Source organism: Diabrotica virgifera, chromosome 4 (assembly GCF_917563875.1).
Source record: "Diabrotica virgifera virgifera chromosome 4, PGI_DIABVI_V3a".
Lineage (NCBI taxonomy): Eukaryota > Metazoa > Arthropoda > Insecta > Coleoptera > Chrysomelidae > Diabrotica > Diabrotica virgifera.
Window position 1 is genome coordinate 51,992,310 of NC_065446.1, and position 13,061 is coordinate 52,005,370.

Below are 13,061 nucleotides of genomic sequence, written 5' to 3' on the forward strand. Positions count from 1 at the left end.
TTAGTGTCCGCAGTCATATAAACCCAAATAAACAACAACAAGATATCTTATGCACACGGTATCTATGCAAAAAATATTGGCCAAGGATCCCCTACCTTACTTTCTCTGTAAGTACATCCATATTGAGATTAAACAGGTAGGGACTCAGTGAAAAACCTTGATGCAAACCAACAGTCACCGTAAAACTTTCGGTTAATTCGATACAAGTCTTTACTTTGATACGCTTCCTCATACATGTCCTTCATAACCCTTACGTACTTCTCAGGAACCCATTTCTCTCCCATTCACCTCCATAGCTCTTGTCTTGGAACTGTGTCGTACACCTTCTCAAGATCCATAAGTACCAAGTCTAGCTCTCTGTTCTTATCGCCGTAATATTTCTCTATCAACTGTCTCAAAGCAAACAATGCATTTTATCTATCCACCAACAACTTTGTTTTGCTTAGGAGGCCCTTTATATACCAGATATTTTAAATAATTGATGGATTCGACCGTTCATTTTATCTAACAATAAAACACTGAAAACGTTTGTTTTCTGTACTTCCCCAAAATTTATTATAACTATGTGACTACAGCTGTTTCGGCAGAGTGCCTTTCTCAAGTGATTTAGTTTACTATGTGTTTGCCTTTTTAAAGTCTTTAACTGAAGAGGTTGAGGAGTGGGGAGCTGTTTGTCTCGAGTTGTTCATTCAGAATTATATCTGTATTTTTCAATTTATTAATTTCCATAGATTCTAATAAAGATAGCTTAAGGCCTTTATTTTGAATATGCAGAAATTGAATTTCTTCATTAAAACAATGATTATGATCTAAAAGGTGAAGTGCGTATGTAAAAGTGTCTGTTTTTGTATTGTTGAAAGCCCTTTTGTGTTCTGCTATCCGTTTGTCAAAGGTTCTGCCAGTTTGACCGATGTAAGTTTTCGGACAGTCACCACAAGTTAGTTTGTAAACACTACTCTGTAGTTGCTAGCCGAAAGAGAAAGCAACTACAGAGCGGTTTTTACAAACTAACTTGTGGTGACTGTCCGAAAACTTACATTTTTCAAACTGGCAGCTGTAGTCACATAGTTATAATAAATTTTGTGAAAGTATAGAAAACAAACGTTTTCAGTGTTTTATTGTTAGACCAGATATTTTTCTTAACATTTACTCTCCTAAATGTACCACAACTTTGCTGTTAGCCTCCCACCCGTCACTGATCGTATCTTTTTTCTCAAACTCTTCCATCACTCTACTCATGAAGACTACCAAATTCTTATCCTTCAACTTCCACCACTTTACTTTCTGGTGTCCTACTTTCCATCCTTTTCTCCTCACCGTTGTAACGAGGTCGTTGCATTGTTGCTCCAGGTAACTAAATCAGTCGAAGAAAAGAGTTCGCTTTTTAAGACCTTTTTATTTGGAATCAGAACAAACAAAAGATAAGATAATTAGCATTAATTACTCGTTAATGTCGGTAATAAAATATATTTATAATCTACGCATCGAGCTTTCTGTTCGGGCCGATGTGACGATATTTTGTACATGAATGAATGATTTTGACGATCGCGTGAAATAGGAATTGCTTTAATTAATACGACATGAATGTATAAGCAAAAAGGGAAGAAAGAGAATCTCGCTCAGCTCGCCAGATGAAAAGACATATTAGGGATATACGATCACCACTCTATAAGGATAGGTAAAAGGATATGTAAGAGGAAAACTGTCGGATTCGCTCAGCTTGCCAAAACGACAGCGGAAAATGGTCGGAAATACTACCTACATAAACTCATCTCTTATACCTCGCTGTTGTTTATTATTCTTCGATCAACGCTCCAAGAAAAATAATCAGCTAGGCTTTTCGTTCCGACTTTTATATCATCCAAGACGGTACAAAAACACGTTTTACTTAATTCATTGGCGTACTCTAGATGATAAAATTATATTATCATCATACCGTGTGTACCCAATGTACTCCAATATACTCTGATTTTTGCTACCTGGCGAAATCCGAGCTCAGTGTTGCTAATAGCAACAAAATCTATTGTTTTGTATATGCGGTTATGAATAATTTTCAGAATGAGTTTTAGAGTGTGGCTCATTAATTGTTCTGTTCTATGAGTATGGTGTTTATATTATTTGGCGGTGTTATTCTTCAGCTGAACAGACTTTAGAAGTTAAGTACAAATTAGCACAAGCACGTAGAAGAAGAACGCAAAAAGTCTGGTAGCCTATGTAATAGACAAATGTATTTATGACTGTATGTTCCAAAATCTACTATATTCATTTATTTAGAACACGAACACTTCACCAGTTGGTAAATTGACTTGGTGAATGTCTCTTGTTCTTCACATAAGACAGGAACCAGCTACTGTAGTGGTTGATTACGAAGGCTCTGATTATTTTTGTCGAATCGAAGCAAGGTGTTTAAGTGAATAATAAATGGAGATAAATGTTTTAATTTATAACACAAACATTTTTTACAAACACTGTACAATAATAACGATTACGAATTTTAATACACAACTTTGCTATATCTTAGCGAACCGGGAGTAAAGTAGACCGCGTTTTGAGTGTCAAACTTGTACATAATAATGATAGAATGAGAAATATGCGTAATAAACGCGATATTGTCCAAAGTATGGACGAATCGAGAGTAGCGGCGAGACAATAATTGTAAATTGATACTACATTAGTGTGTACACTGTGACTACAATACACTGAGTTGTATTAAATGCGACCAACTAACTCTGAGACTGGTTGGTAAGCAACTAAACTGACTAACTGAGCAGCATAAGAAATCGGCTTCTTTAGACTTTTACAAGGAGGGGGAAATCAATAATTAAGTCTGGCGGCATTTTAGGGCGGTCTGGTACCATAAAGGACTTTTAGAGGTTTGGAGAGCATAAATGCAATAATACCGAACTGAGATTCTGTTTCTAATCCTAGCTATGTTAATCCACATATGGTGAATTTAGGCTATAAATCGTTTTTGTGAAGGCTCAAAACGTATGAAAAAGAAGAAATAACTGGGGATCGAGATTATAAATTTGTTTTCAGAGCGTAGCAATCTTTGAGTCAAAGTTTGCGAAAGTGCCAACAGAAATATTGTATTAATTTGATGACCTTTCTCATATTCGAGATAATTGGAAGCTGCAAAGGGACAGATGGGATCTTGCATGAAGTAGTAGAAGATGTGATACATTATATTAAGATCGTGTAAATAGAAATACTCTTATCGATATGTTACGAAATTGTAACACCATTTAATAATAACACTTTTGTTGCAGGTATGTTCACCAAATATTTTGTTCAACCTCACCGAACCATTTTTGGTAAGTAATTCTAATGAAGAGCGATTTTTACACTGACTTATTCCAAATAAAATCAAAATAGAATTGCGCATTTTGAAACTACTTGACTTAAGCTTTCATCTCATATTTTCTGTTTTTTAAATTCGATATAAGCTTATTGAACAAATAGCCTCTAAAAACGCTAAAATTTGTATTTTTCGGCATTTTTAATGTTTATTTACATTTTGCGCCTAAAATAAACATTTTACAAAAAATCACAAAAATAGCGTTCGTCGTGATTCCAAGCGAAGAAAGTAATTTTTTATCATTTGAAAATTGTTGCAAATAAATAGGTAGCCATGGATAATTTTCGATAAACTTTTAAATATAGCATCTTGTCATCATAATCTATCAATTAAAACAAGTTTCTTGGGAGTATGAAATCGACTTATTTAGACAAAAAGCCACCCACCTATAAGGAATGTAATCAAATTAATTTTTTTAGCCAAGATTAAGTTTGAACTACCATTTACATTCAATTTATCGTCATCATTATAAGCCGTTTTGAGTCCACTGCTGGACATATGCGTCCCGTAAATAATTTCATCTTGATCCATCTTCCATCTTTGAATCTGGCAACATGTCTCGCCCAGTTTCATTTCAGCATTGTAATTCTTTTAGCTGCGTCCATAACACCAGTTTTTCTCCTAACTATTTTATTTTAAACTCAGTCTCTGAGGGATATATTCAACATTAACCTCTTCATTGCTCTCTAAGCCATTTAGGAATTGATTATTTTTTGATTGATTGACATTCAATTAATATTCATTTAGCTACAGTTAACTTCCTTAATTGGCGTATATTCTGTTAAACGATCTTTGTAGTAAAAGTAGAATATATAGAACGTTGAGGTCGTGTTTTCTTTTTACACTGAATGATCATCTTAGCTTTACTTACTTTTTCAATTACCATTAGAAAGGGAACATACGGTACACATTCCTCGACCAATTTGAAAAGTGACCAGGCCATTTGTTCGCGGTGTGTTCTGGAATTTGTCGTTCTCTTCTTATATAAAATTCGTCGTTTCGAGAAAGAACCATTGTTCGTCGTCTAGTAGTCCATTTTACCAGGAGAAGTCTGTACGATATACATTGAGGACAATCTTTCCAGTGTTGGATGAAAGGGGGTCGAAGTGACAAAATGTTTTTCTTGTATTATAGCCAAATATAGACCACATTAATACTGTGAGGGTAATAATGGAACAATCGGTTGAATGAAACACACCCCTATACACGGTTCTTGTTGATTTCGAACGTGCCTTTGACAGCCTATCTCATGCTGCCATATGGAAAATTTTAGAGCTAAGAAACATTCCTCATAAAATAATTTCCATTATAAAGTCACTGTACACTGAGGTGACATGCAGTGTGACGCACAATGGAATCAACAGTGACAAATTTGACGTACTTACTGGAGTCAGACATGGATGCATGCTTTCTTCGTTTCTTTTTAACATGGATTTAGACTATGTTCTCTCCAAACTAGACTCCGACACAAAAGGGATACAATGGACGTTAACTACACGCCTACGCGATCTAGAATACGCCGACGATATATGCATGTTAGGACAAAGGTTCCAAGATGTGGCCAACCAATTGGAAACACTTTCCACTGAAGTCAGTAAAATAGGTTTGAAAATCAAAATCAGTAAAACCAAATCTATCAGAAAAAAATGCAAGGAACAACACGCTATTTACTATCGATAACATACAGATTGAAAATGTGGAAAACTTCACGTATCTTGGAAGTGTCATAGAAAACGGAGGTAGAGAAGACGATATTCGTATGAGGATACGAAAATCTCAACAAGCATTCAGCATACTCAACCCTGTTTGGAGGTCTGGCGAATATGCTACAAGGACAAAGATCCGAATAGTCCAGTCAAATGTCATGTCTGTTCTACACTACGGATGTGAAACCTGGAAAGTGACAAATTGCCAGTCGTTGTTAACAAATTTCTACGTAGAATGGTCCGTATTTTCTGGCCAAACATAATCAGAAACGAAGATGTGCTACACCTGACCCAACAATAGTAGGTAGAAAATGTAACTAAGTCCAGAAAGTGGACTTGTGGAGTGTGTGACCGAAGGGTCACACACTCCGAAAAGATAGCTCCAGTATTGTAAAGACTGCTAGGGTGAAATCCCCAAGGAAATAGAAAAAGAGGCGCCCAGCGCAAACCTGGAGAAGATCCATCATGGACGAGATAAGAGGTCAAGGAAAGTCTTGGAATGAGGTGAAGACCTTAGCGCAAAATAGAACCCGATGGCGCGTTTTCACTGAAGCTCTATACTTCACTTAGGAGTTCAAGAACAATATATATAGCCAAATATTGGGAAAATTAGTGTTCGTACAAGATTGATCTTATTTTTTTTGTTATGTGTATGTTTCAATATTTTAGTAAGGTTGGACATATACCCCAGGCTGTGGGTGAAAAAACGTGATATAATTCAGGAATTTTTGAAACCTATCAGGTGTTGTAAAGGACGATGCCAGGAATAACTTCTACTAAAATGTAACCAAAAACAAGAATAAAAAACCGCTAAACGCCGTAAAAATGAGTGGCGCATAAAATATTCCAGCTACAAAAGATCTGATATGAATGTTACGTGGCGCGAAAATGGATTTTCATTTGATGCAAAACAAAATTTTAGTTTTATTTTAAAATATTTTTCCATAATATTTGCTAAATTTGAAGTAAACGCGCCACAAAAGAGTTACTTTGATACAGTTTGAATTTTGAAACTCTTTTGTGGCGCGTTTACTTCAAATTTAGCAAATATTATGGAAAAATATTTTAAAATAAAACTAAAATTTTGTTTTGCATCAAATGAAAATCCATTTTCGCGCCACGTAACATTCATATCAGATCTTTTGTAGCTGGAATATTTTATGCGCCACTCATTTTTACGGCGTTTAGCGGTTTTTTATTCTTGTATCATGAGTTTTTCAAAGGTATTTACAAATTAAATGTATGAAGTTGAATGCAATGTTCCTCTATTACACGTCAAGCTTTATAAATTGTCACCTTTGTTGCATTATCTCCCAAATGATCTAGTGTCCATCGAATGTATACTAGATTTTTTTCTATTCGAAATAGATTGAAAAAAAATATATATTGAGATGGCCGGTAAATGAAGTCGGATTGCCCGTTGCCAGATCAAATTTGCATCGTAACCACTACAACTACATAAACCATTTGGGGAATAATTGTTAATTGGATTATACTTTTGTATCTTAATAACTTCTAAACGGCTTAACCGATTTTGATCAGTAAACATGAGTTTGAAACGTATTAACCAGTAGTATCTGATGGATCTAAGGTCAAGTATGATAACTGAAGCTATTACAGGAATTATTGAGCTTTCGAAACCGTTGTTCCCACAGGAAATAGATTTTATCATATTTATGAAGCCTATAACCTAAAAATTCGAATTTTCCCGGATATGAGGTATACATCGTTAGATTCGTCTTGAGTCCTTCTACAAACGCTAAGTTATTGGAGCAATAATTCGTACGTTGAAATGTTAAGTAATTGTCGAAAGACCAAAATTTTCAAAGTTTAGTTTTTCAGTTTTTCGGCTATACTGAGCCGTGTATACGTTTGATCCTGACGGCTTAGACACCATTTGAAAGCTTAAGTTAACACTATTGATTTGATGTATTTGCAGTTCTCCTGCCTCTTCGTGATCCGAATATATATATCCCCAAAAATATGCCGTTTTGTACTTACCAAGTCCTATAGCTGGCTTATGGGTCGTCAAAAGTAACAAACTACACCGGTTCTAAATCGGCCCTGACCCCCTCTTTAAACACAGAGAAAAATATCAAATCGGTTTAACTTTCAAACACACATACATACATATCCACAAACATTTTCCCTTTTTTAATTAAAAATTGAGTCACATTTCTAAGCTCTATAACTTTTGAATGGTATAACCGATTTTCAAAATTAGACATGCGTTGAAAAGGTAATGATCAGTTCTATTAGAAGCCGCAAAGGTTGGACAAATTTTTAAACTTTTTGGGAGTTTTGGTGACGAGAACGAAAAAGAGTCCCTAAATAGGAAGGGCCGTAAAATCTACACCCTTGGACCAAAATCGATGGTTGACATATAAATGGGTGAGTCTTTTCTTAACTTTAAGATGGGAGTTGGTCCAATTTTCAATTCAGTCAGATTTAGAAAATCGAAAATTTTGTGTATATATAGTGTCACGTGTAGGGTGGTGTGGGTGTGCGCCACTGGCGAGAACTGCCGTTCTCTGGTAATGTTCAAAATTAGACATGCGTTGGAAAGGTAATGATCAGTACTGTTAGAAGCCGCAAAAGTCGGACTTAAATTTTCGAAGTTTTTGGGAGTTTTGGGGACCAGAACGAAAAACAGACCCTAAATAGGAAGGGCCGTAAAATCGACACCCTTGGACCAAAATGGATGGTTGACATATGAATGGGTGAGTCTTTTTTTAAACTTGAAGATGGGAGTTGGCAAAATTTTCAATTCAGTCAGATTTAGAAAATTGAAAATTTCGTATATATAAGTGTCGCGTGTAGGGGGGTGTATTTCTGCGCCACTGGCGAGAACTACCGTTATCTGGTAATCTTTCCGATATAAAACTAACAGCTTCGATAACTAATAAATCGAAAACTATTAATTTTATAAAAAAAATGTATAATGAACATTTTTTGCTTATAATTAATATTTTTACCAGCATTTGTGGTCAAAATATAAAAAAAATTCCGCCCTCGAGATGAGATGGCAACCACCCCATGGTAAAAGCGTCTTTCGGCATCATATAGATTTTGATCCTTGGACTATCCACTACTTATTGTCAAATTTTTAAGCAAATTGATCCATTCTGTAAAAATTGCGAAGTGAAAAATTTCAGTTCCTGGACTAATTCTACATTTGAAGCTCTATAACTTCTGAACGGCTTATCTGATGTTGATCACTAAACATGAATTTGAAACGTATTGACAAGTAGTATCTGATGCATCCAAGATCGAGTATGATAACTGAACGTATTACAGGAATTATTGAGCTTGAAAAACCGTTTTTTCCCATAAGAAATAGATTTGATCATACTTATGAAGCCTATAACTTAAAAATTCGAATTTTCCCAGATATAAGGTATACACTGTTAGACGCTTCCTGAGTCCTTCTACAAACGCTCAGTTATTGGCGAAATTCGTAGGTTGAAATTTTGAGTAATTGTCGAAAAACCAAAATTTTCAAAGTTTAATTTTTCAGCTTTTTGGCTATGGTGAGCACTGCGTATGTCTCAGCTTGATCGCTTAAACGCCATTTGAAAGCTTAACTCAACCCTATTGATTTGGTGTATTTGTGGTTTTCCTGTCTTTCCTTAAACCTAAGATATATACGCCCAAAAAATATGCTATTTTGCATTTACCTAGTCCTCTAGCTAACTTACGGGTAGCCAGAAGTCAAAAATTGGACCGGTTCTGAATCGGCCCTCACACCCTCTTGAAACACAGAAAAAAAAATTCAGATCGGTTTAACTTTTCCACACACATACTGATGTGATCTTGATTATTGATATGAGATAATATTCTTATATGTCACTTAATTTAATCAATGTATTAATACTAATCTAATTAATTAACCAGATCACATATCAATATGTTTTCAATCTCAGGGCGAATTATAAATTAATTACTTACTTTCGTGGCTTCTAAATATTTCTTAATGGTTCCTAATCGGGATAGAAAAGAAAAGAGTAAAAAAAATACACATATGGGTTACAATTATAATCAAAATATTTTTTATTTTATTTAAAAGGCAATCAATGCTTAATATTTGCTATTTCTTATTATTCTTAAACATAACATTTACAAATGGGAATCTTATTTCCTTTTGGTTTTCAATTGAAAGTTTTTATTAACATTTAACTATTAGGAGTTATTAGGAACAACTCTATTTAAGTTTGATGAAGCTTTTCTGATATTATTGATTATGTTATTCAATTTTTTATGTGGAATTTAATACGAAAAACCCATACATTCATGTCCAAACAAATGAGACTGACCTTTTCCTGGTGAACTGAAAATGTCCTCACACAAGACCCGTTTCCTGCTATCCTTGGCTGCGATCAAACCTCGTCCTGGCTTCCAGTAATGTTCTCCTTTGAAAAACTAGCTCGTATAGCTCTCGTTCCTGCGTCTGTCGTGATGCTGTGTTCTACCTTTCTCGAAACTGCTATCAGCTACCGGGACACTCTTGGCTCAAGGAGGTTCTTTTACTCTCGACCTGGCCTACTTCTCGTTCCACGATAGATACTCCACACTCACGGAACTACATCGGCTTTCTCACTCTCCGTACACTACCGTCTACTACTCGACTTCACTTCTCGACAGCTCAAAACATTCTGATCTCTATTTTTCATTCATTCCCCTACTTTCTAAATATCCCTTCCAGATTCACAAATCAACCTTCCACCACCAACTCTCATTCGCAGTATTCCTCAAAACCAATTTTTAAACTTTCTAAATATGCTTAATGGATTTCCAAAGAAAATATTTAATTCCCATTCTAAAATACTTTCTAACTATTTACAAATTTTAATGACCTATTCTCTCTTTCAAATGAGTCTTATTTAGCATAGGCTAATGATCGAAACCTTCCGAGAAGAACGATAATGGTACGCGTCATTCACTTTGTTTATCTAAGCACATTGTTCCGAGTTTCGTACGCTTATTCTAATCACTTCTTAAAATTAAATATAACAATTTGTTGTATACAGGTTGTTCTAAATTTATATGCCCGAGGTTGAGAAAATTAAAAATATTTTATATTAAAGTGAATTTTGTTTATAATTATCAAATTTTAATTTTTATATCAAATAGAAATATAACAATACATACATACATACATACATACATATCCACAAACATTTTCCATTTTTTAAATAAAAATTGAGTCATATGTCTGAGCTCGATAACTTTTGAATGGTATAACCGATTTTCAAAATTAAACATGCGTTGGAAAGGTAATGATCTATGCTATCAGAAGCCGCAAAGGTCGGGCTTAAATTTTTGAAATTTTTGGGAGTTTTGGGGACGAGAACGAAAAACGGGCTTTAAATGGGAAGGGCCATAAAATCCACACCCTTGGACCAAAATGGAGAAGTAATATATGGATGGACGATTCTTTTCCTAAACTTTAATATGGGATTTGGCCCAATTTTAAATTCAGTCAGGTTTAGAAAATCGAAAATTTCGTGTATATATAGTGTCGCTTGTAGGGGTGTTGTGCGCCACTGGTGAGAACTGCCGTTCTCTGTGGATATTGTGCGCTTTTTTTTAATTGCGATTTTCATTTGTTAAATTTGCAATTTTTATTGATTTTTAATTTTGTAGCTTAGGATATTGATTTTAGAGAAAAACTTTTTAATAGAAAGTTGTAGTAAATTAAAAAACCTACAATTTGAGGTACGGTAAGTTTAATTTTGTTAACTGGTTATTGCAAAACAGCCTGCGAAAGGTCCAAAATGGCCGTTTTTTACAATTGCATTATTTATTGTACAAATAATTTTTTTATTTTTTAAAGCTTTAAAATGAAGATCTTTCGATTTCAAACATAAAAAAAAATTGTAGAGCCAGATTAACGAATTTGTTGCTTAGATATTATAAATTGTTTATCCCAAGAGGTCAAATGTCGAAGGCCATAACTTTTTGAAAAAAAAATCGTAGAAAGTTGGTGAAACATCCAGTCTCCTTCGAAAGAGTTATATTTTCATATTCTGATGTAAATAAATGCGTAAAATATTTTTAAACCTCTTTGAAAATATTTTTGGATTTGAAAATAAGGGGGCAAATTTCGTTATAAACATTTAGAGCTGAAGCGGCCCTGTACATCCTATGAGTTTTTAACTTACATTATTGTGTTGCCGAAGATGAAACGAAGATTTATAAAAAAAATTAAAAATTTCTACGACCAACTGAAGCCGAGATAATTGTTTTTTTTTTTTCTTAAATCATAGTGCCTTTATTTATAACAATTAAGAAATTATTTTACAGTCATTGACTAAAGAAAGACTATTATCTTAAAATAAAAATTATTATAAAATATAATTACATTTAATTATTAAAAATTATTTTTTAAATCGGTGCTTTTGCAAGCGGCCGAATTTTGCAAATCGCCCGGCTCGCTTCAAATCCGCGCGCTCGGAAAATTTTTACATAACTTGTATTAAATTTTGACAGAAAACAATTTAATAATATTACCATTATAATATACAGTCTATTTACCACTGTATTTGTTTTCCTTGATAAACTTTTATATGTGAAATCCAAAAAGAATAGGCACTACAAGAAAAAAAAGTTTTATATTGTATATTATAGTAAGAAGTAACATTATTATTATTATATTTATATAACAATGAAAAAATTAAAAATATAATTATATATTTCATATATGTGTATCATTTTTGTAATATTATTTCTATAAAAGTTTATCAAGAAAAACAAATACAGTGGTAAATAGACTGTATATTATAATGGTAATATTATTAAATTGTTTTCTGTCAAAATTTAATACAAGTTACGTAAAAATTTTCCGACCGCGCGGATTTTAAGCGAGCCGGGCGATTTGCAAAATTCGGCCGCTCGCAAAAGCACCGACTATAAAAGTAATTTTTAATAATTAAATGTAATTATATTTTATAATAATTTTTATTTTAAGATAATATAAGTCTTTCTTTAGTCAATGACTGTAAAATAATTTCTTAATTGTTATAAATAAAAGCACTACGACTTAAGAAAAAAAAAACAATTATCTCGGCTTCAGTTGGTTGTAAAAATTTTTAGTTTTTTATAAATCTTCGTTTTGTCTTCAGCAACAATAATCTGTAAGTTAGAAACTCATAGGATGTGCAGGGCCGCTTCAGCTCTAAATGTTTTTAACGAAATTTGCCCCCTTATTTTCAAACCTAAAAATTATCTCGGCTTCAGTTGGTCGTAGAAATTTTTTATTTCTTTTATAGATCCTTGTTTCATCTTTAGCAACAATAATCTGTAAGTTAAAAACTCATAGGATGTACAGGGCCGCTTCAGCTCTAAATGTTTATAACGAAATTTGCCCCCTTATTTTCAAACCCAAAAATTAGAGGTTTAAAAATGTTTTACGCATTTATTTACATCAGAATATGAAAATACAACTCTTTAGAAGGAGATTAGATGTTTCACCAACTCTCTACGATTTTTTTTCAAAAAGTTATAGCCTTCGACATTTGACCTCTTGGGATAAACAATTTATGATATCTAAGCAACAAATTCGTTAATCTGGCTTTACAATTTTTTTTTATGTTTGAAATTGAAAGATCTTCATTTTAAAGCTTTAAAAAATAAAAAAATTATTTGTACAATAAATAATGCAATTGTAAAAAACGGCCATTTAGACTTTTCGCAGGCTGTTTTGCAATAACCAATTAACCAAATTAAACTTACCGTACCTCAAATTGTAGGTTTTTTAACTTACTACAACTTTCTATTAAAAAGTTTTTCTCTAAAATCAATATCCTAAGCTGCAAAATTAAAAATCATTAAAAATTGCAAATTTAACAAATGAAAATCGCAATAAAAAAAAGCGCACAATATTTTTGGTTACATTTTAGTAGAAGTTATTCCTGGCATCATCCTTTACAACACCTGATAGGTTTCAAAAATTCCTGAATTATATCCTGAAATCGACCTATTTTTTACCCACAGCCTGG